This window comes from Notothenia coriiceps, unplaced genomic scaffold, assembly GCF_000735185.1.
Source record: "Notothenia coriiceps isolate Sejong01 unplaced genomic scaffold, NC01 NC01_scaffold00000339, whole genome shotgun sequence".
NCBI lineage: Eukaryota > Metazoa > Chordata > Actinopteri > Perciformes > Nototheniidae > Notothenia > Notothenia coriiceps.
In genome coordinates, this window is record NW_011333040.1 from 20,026,461 (window position 1) to 20,033,300 (window position 6,840).

Sequence of the window (6,840 nt, forward strand, 5' to 3'; positions counted from 1 at the left end):
ACAAAAAAAACCAAAAAAAAAAAAAAGGCTATATTTACCGCGCAGGCAACTGAACGCTCTCCTGCTGGTGCTCCGATCGGCGCAACCTATTATGCAAGTATCCAGCACCGCGGATCACCTATCCCCGAGGACCTGACAGGTAAACCTAAACACTATCTACTAACTACATTTAGGTAGTTTGAGAGGTCATTAAAATAGCTACGTGTGATATTCTAACCTGAAGTGTGTGTTTTGTCCGCTCACCGCTGCATGTGATCATGCAGAGCTGCGTGTCGACTCGTCAGCAGCAGCTGATCTCTCTCTCCCGTCAGATTAGACTTCACTCGCGTTTATGTCCATATGGATCAGATGCAGCTAGTTCTAGCTAATGATATGACTACCTGCTTATTAAAAGACACCTGACCTAAACAATAAGTGTCGCTATGCAACTGGGTGAGGCCACAAAGTATAGCGCATTATTATGCATTTGTTTACATGCCCACCGGAACCCCGAGGCATTACCAACAGATCAACGCACAATCAACCCAGACAGGACATCTCTTTCTCCACATTACATGTTAGACATTAGAATTGACTATTATTGTCTGTCACATACTCTTCTTGTCTGTCACATAAGTGGCGCAACTGAAGCGGTATTGCGCTAAAAGGGAAATTATTTTGACCGAAGAGATTTAGATTTGCCGGCTAACGGGAACTCAGACGTCACCATGTTGTGTGCTTCGCGGATGCGCTCGGCTCCTCTCGACTGCTGCTCGGGTCTGCTCGGTCAGCTTCCGATGAGGAAGCATTCATTCGACCAACTTACAGTAGATAACATTACAAACATTTTTAACAGGGGCCATAATAGTGTAAATAATGTTTGTTTTGGCAGTTATAACTGAATGTAATGTTTTCTACTTTTTTACATCTGGGAAGGCATTTGCCTTCATCAGATGGAAAGTGTCTTGACCAACAACTTAAGTATTTCTCATAGCTATGCAGGGCATGCAAGCGAGCAAACAAGAGCAAACAAACAAGTGAAATGAAGAATAAAATTGATATTGTACAATATAATATTGTGCTGGTTCATCTTATAATTCAGTCTAGAGAATGCACCAGACAGCATCTACAGTAAGACCTGGAAAAATCTAAATGTTCTAGGGGGAGGCCCCCCAAACCCTTCGTGCCATTTCGTCCGCGCGCATTTTTCAGGGCAATCTCTATTGGGCTCAGGGCCATCTGTAAATTAGCTTAGATGGCCCACAGGGCCAAAATCCTTAATGTCATGCACTGTTAAAGCAAACGATTGTAAAGGTAAAAGTATGAGCATAACAAATAAAGAAGTGTAATGTAAACATTTACATTATTATTATGATTATTTAATATATAAAGACTATATATTATTGAAGTACAAGATTAGATATACTTTAGTATAGTATCTAAAATATTGATGTGTTCAAATGCTCTTCAAAACACAACTGAAAGTCCATGAAACTTGTCTTTCTGTATTTGTGAATGAAGCGCCATCTCCTGGTTAAAACCTGAAATTGAAAATCTGGCAACGCCCTCTTGGAAAATAGTGGGAGGGCTTAACATTCCTCTATACTGGTCTTAGGCAGGTCATAGGCAGGAATCTGTAAACTGGAGTCTGAAATGAAGTGCTACATCTGTAAGGTAATCTTCCCCATAAAGATGAATAAAGTACTTCTTAATCTCAACCTATTTCTACAGTAGTCTGTATATGCTGGAGTCTATTTCACGTTCTGATAAGCATTCCTTCCATAATCCTGCAGTTGTTGTTGTTGTTGTTGTTGTTGTTGTTGTTGTTGTTGGTACAGTGGTGTGTCAGCAGGTGCAGTGATGTGTAATGGTCCCTCACACCCTGTACACACTGAGCTGCAGGCCCTCCTGACGCTGGATGAAGAGGTGTCGCTGTTACTCTTGTGGAACAAGCTCTCTAAGTGCCTTCTGCCTACATTAGCAAGGCACTTTGACTTGTGTAAATATAGTAGCATGTCACACAGTTGAGTTAGGAAGAGTTGTGGAGCCCCAAGCGCCGGGCTCATTTAGGTTTTGCGCACGACTGAATAATTCAGCTCAGGGTTTATTTAGTTTGAGCAAATGTGCTGTAACAGCTGGTGTGGTGTACTGACCAATAGAGTGGAAGTGTTTGTCCCTTGCTCACCTGTGTTTTTCCTCTTTCTTACAGACAATACAGACACACAAGCCTCACTTCTTTGCATTGCACTGTCAGGAGGTGGGGGGGAAGAACTATGAGGCGTCCATGTCCCACGTGGATAGTTTTGTCAAGTGAGTATCCTCATATATGCTCATGCCCTTTTCATGTTGTCATTTTCAGAATAGTTTTAGATGATTATGTTAATAGTTGAGCAGTTTCCATGAGGGAAACCCCCTCCCGATTTGGAACATGCAGGAGTAAAGTGGAGGACTGCTCCCCCCACTGGTGGCATCCCAGCTGTACGTCGGCACAGCAACACATGTTGTTGGCCTTAAACAATATGCTAATAGTGTAAATGTAGGATCAGAATGAATTTCGACTCAGTGATTTGAGGAGCCAGTCTTTCCATCACTAACTTGAACTAACTGCTTCAATTGATTCAGTATTCTGTCATTTATATTATGATGTATTCTTTGATCTGTATCTAGAATTGTTAGTGTGATAAAGGTTATATATATTTTAAGTGGTTTCTTTTCCACATGAGTTGAACACAAATTAAGAAGTAATAATAAAGAGCATACAAATGAAGACTTACTATATACGAATAAACAATATGACAATTCAAATCTATAGAGTTTCTGTAGAACATGCAGCATACAATGTAACACTTAAATAGACCAACCTACTACTAAAATACAAACATAGGATGCTTCATTCATTGCACTTATATATAAATAGAAAATAAGTGTTTTTTTTATTTATTGAAATGGAATGAGGTAGATTGTATTGACATTTACTGATGTGTGTGTGCATGTGTGTGTGTTCTGTCCATCAGAGAGCTGTTGTCCAGTGATGTGATGAAGGAGTACAACAGAGCCCGCGTCTACCTCGATGAGAACTACAAATCCCAGGAGCATTTCACAGTAAGTGCTCTTTGATGTGTTGGTGGTGCACAAACCCCTTGAATTTAAAGTGGTTGGATCTTTCAAGCGTATATGTGTTAAATGGCAAATAAATCCAGATTGCTATTATTTATTTTTCTTGATTCAAAATAAAGGAAAATATACTCCAGCATTTTAAAGATTTTTGTAAAATTAGACACAAATGTAACTGTATTAGTTTATTTAACAGTGGCCAAGCACCACACGACTGCTAATGTGCATCAATAGTCCCCTGGAGAGGAAGTACAAATGCGGTACAAAAACAATAAATACACTATACAAAAAAAAATGCACAAACGGTAAGTTACATCACACATACAAAACATTGTAACCCAAAATATACATTACAGTGTCAACATGTTTGAATATAGGTTAAGTTTTAGATCAGTGATCACATGATACAAGCCTGTTCAGTCTCTATTGTTTTTGTTATTAAACTATTACACGTTTGAACTAAATCAAACCTTTAATTCCAAAATAGCCTTTTTCTCTGAGGTCACTAACAGAGAAACATCTCAGACAGGTGCATGAGTCATTTTGTGATCACAGCTCTTAAATCAGGACAACGTTTGAAAACGTTACGTCCATTCCACGTGGGTATAAGTTCAACTCAAACTCAATTTGAATGGCTTACAATCAAATCTGATTCAATTATGTATTATTAAGGGGTTTTACGTCAAGGTCTAACTACAGCATAAAGTAAGACCAACAGAAAAACATGACAAAAGAACCACCAACTTCCATTGGTTGATGAAGAAACAACAATAACATCATTCAATGGAGTATTGTATTGTATTGTGCATAGAAGCCGTGGAGTTGAAATGTCTAAAGAGAAAAGCCCCAACCTCTCCTAAACAGAAGAAAGACACACAGACGTTCTTGTTGTGTAACCTTTTTTGTTGTTGTTTTGTGTCTCGTTGTTACACCTCTCCCCTGTGGTGGTATGTCTCTGTGTGTGTATCTTTCTGGTCACAACATTTGTAGTTGTTTTGCCCCTCTTTTTAGTCATTGGTTGTCCCCCCCCCCTCGTTTTAAGTCTCTGCAGCCTGTAGTAGTTGTTTTGGTATCTTTATAGCTTTTTTGTGTCTCTTCCTGGTCTGTACGTGTATCTTTGAGTGACATTGTGTAAATGAAGGTCAGGGGGTCCCGGACCCTTAAGTTATTTTGGGCCTGTTCTGGTAATCCCATTCAGTGATTTAATCATATTCAAGACTGGACTTCTATTTTAAGATCCCTTTTCCAATATACTGCACTGTTCCATTGCCTGCCACTTTTGCCTTGATGTATAGTAACAGCCGATGGCCACAAGATGGCAGTAGATGCTTGGAAATAATTCTGATGTCAGAGCTCTGTTAAAACTTCAGATGTTCTGGGACTGAATCTTTAGTGATGGTTAGGATTTATGAGCAGAACATCCTTAGCATTATATACAGTTTCATACATTTCCAATACAGTAAAGTTCGATATAAAGGAATGTATACAAAAGCTTTGTAATAAAATAAAAGTGTTGCAAATGTCAGATTTTGAAAAAGTCAGAGAAAGGGTCATATCACATTGACATTTAAAAGATTCATATTTGTACTTTCTTCTTATATAAATATGCAAGTTTCTTCTTTAACTTAAACATTAATAATACTAACATGTTTCAATATAATTTGGTTATCTATGCACAAAATTCAATCTTTTCTTTTAATTTGCTTGTATTACAGCTGAATAGATGTTTTGAATGTGGCCTCTTGGTGGCGCCAGATACTCAGTGGCACAGCAGTAGCAGAGGACTTTAGCAATGTGTTCCAAAGTTGCAGTGCAGTTTTATATCTGATGCTTAATTGACAGAGTACGGGTAAATACATCAATTATGTCTGCAATCCCGGGAGATTATTTGGAAAACACGGATTGAAGAACAACATATCAAGAGAGGTACCTGCGTGGTAGGTTGGCCCCACTTTGTCTGTAATCAGACTTGTGTGTGTGTGTGTTTGGTTCTCCTCCATGGTTTTTGGCGTTATTACAACGCTACACTGCATCTTCACAAACGCTCATAAATCACAGCAACCACTGAGTCACATTTGCTCTTTTCAAAAAAATATTACAAACATTGGCCTTTAGAAAATATAATTATCTGCCATTTCATATAAGTGCTGCTAATATTCCCGGCATTATGAGCTGTTTATTTAATGGTGTTTGTCTATGGATTAACCTTTTTGTTGTATTTTCATTTTCATCAAATAGAGATGGCAGCTCATGCTTCTCTTTGTGAATCAGTCAGTGGAAAGGGAGACATCTGATGTGCTTCCTATGATGTTGATATTGAAATCCTGGCAACAGTAAATATGAATAGACTCTCCAGTCTTTCTCACACAGGGCCTGCCATTTGGCTTTGATCACATCACCCATATTTGTTTTCTCAATCTTCGATTTCTCTCCCCCCGTGCTCCGGGAATAATTGTTTGTTTTCTGCCCCGCCTGTCAATTTTCAGATCTTGTAAGTGGGGACACTTTTGTGGGTCCGCTTTGTATGATTGTGTTTTGTCTGCAGTTAAGTGCGTGTATCTTCTTTGGAAGTAGAATATTTTGGATGAGTGTAGTAATGTGGCGAGAGTATGCTAAAGGCCTCTGAGATTGTTTACATGCCTTCCCAGTCTGAGAGTGTGTTTGAACTGCCATTCTCTGGCAGGGAAAGAGAAGAATGTGATTGATAAATGAACATGTGAAATTCTGTTATGAGAGGCTCTTTTTTTATGTAACTGTGATTGAAGAGGGAAAAATAATGTGTGAAACAATCGATGCAACATTTTAACAGTAACTTTCTTCTAGCAAAAAAGCTAAAGTTTCCTGCCCAACAGATGTTGATATATGTTGGCTTTTCTCTTCTATGATACTACATTGAATGTAATTGTGTTGTGTAGTGTTGATTGGACAAAACAAGCAATTTGAATGTGTTACTTTAAAGTTTTTTTCAAATGCTGAATGCCTCAATCTGTAATAAATAGGATCATGCTTTTATTTTTAAGGCAACATCAAGTTTGAGTCAAACATAATTCACACAGATATACATCTTCTGAGATGTTTTTCTGAATTAAAAAACTGAATTGTACACTACTACAAAATCCTCAGAACTTTCAATTGACGCTTAAACCTGTTTAATGCAGACATTGTTCCAAAAGGAAAGGTATTAACATTCCAGTCCATCATTTATAAAGTATGAAAATACAAAGATGTAATTGGCCCACCGATATCCGGTCCTACTATTTGACTCTCTTTATTTTGGTTCATCCCTACTTCCCTCTATGTTCTGTCCTTTTCTGGACCAAAAGATGCATTGAGAAATGATGCAGCATAACATTGCCATCGAATTAACTTGTGCATTTTTTTACTTCTATTTTATTATTACTATTTAGTTTATACTTGTACAATTCAAATGAATGGCACCAGAGTTGGCTAGGATCATCTGGTGTCTCTGGGCAGGAGGACAAAACAACCGCAGAACAAGTGAACTACAGAAAACATCTCAGTATATTAAAGTCCATCAGTGTGCGACAGTACATGGAATTATTTATTTTAAATAATGTAAAAATTGATTATATAATATATAATTTTTAACTGGCTGTGAAAATATATTTAGCCAGAAAAGCGGATCTGAAATGAACTTTGTCTTGTGATTTGCTGAGCTAAAACAGTTAATCATTTGATAAAATCCAAATTCAACCTGCTGTCAGTGACGCAGTGCAGGGAGCTGTA

At 38.0% G+C, this 6,840-nt stretch overlaps 1 long non-coding RNA gene across 1 annotated transcript in view; it reads left to right on the plus strand.

Annotated features, from left to right (window-relative positions):
• The window catches only part of LOC104948300 (uncharacterized), a 19,310-nt gene extending 16,234 nt beyond the window's left edge, over positions 1-3,076 (plus strand). The window contains exons 2-3 of the long non-coding RNA XR_798662.1: positions 2,189-2,289; positions 2,994-3,076. This is a non-coding gene — a long non-coding RNA (uncharacterized lncRNA). The remainder of the gene's footprint in view (positions 1-2,188; positions 2,290-2,993) is intronic.
• Positions 3,077-6,840: the final 3,764 nt, after the last annotated feature.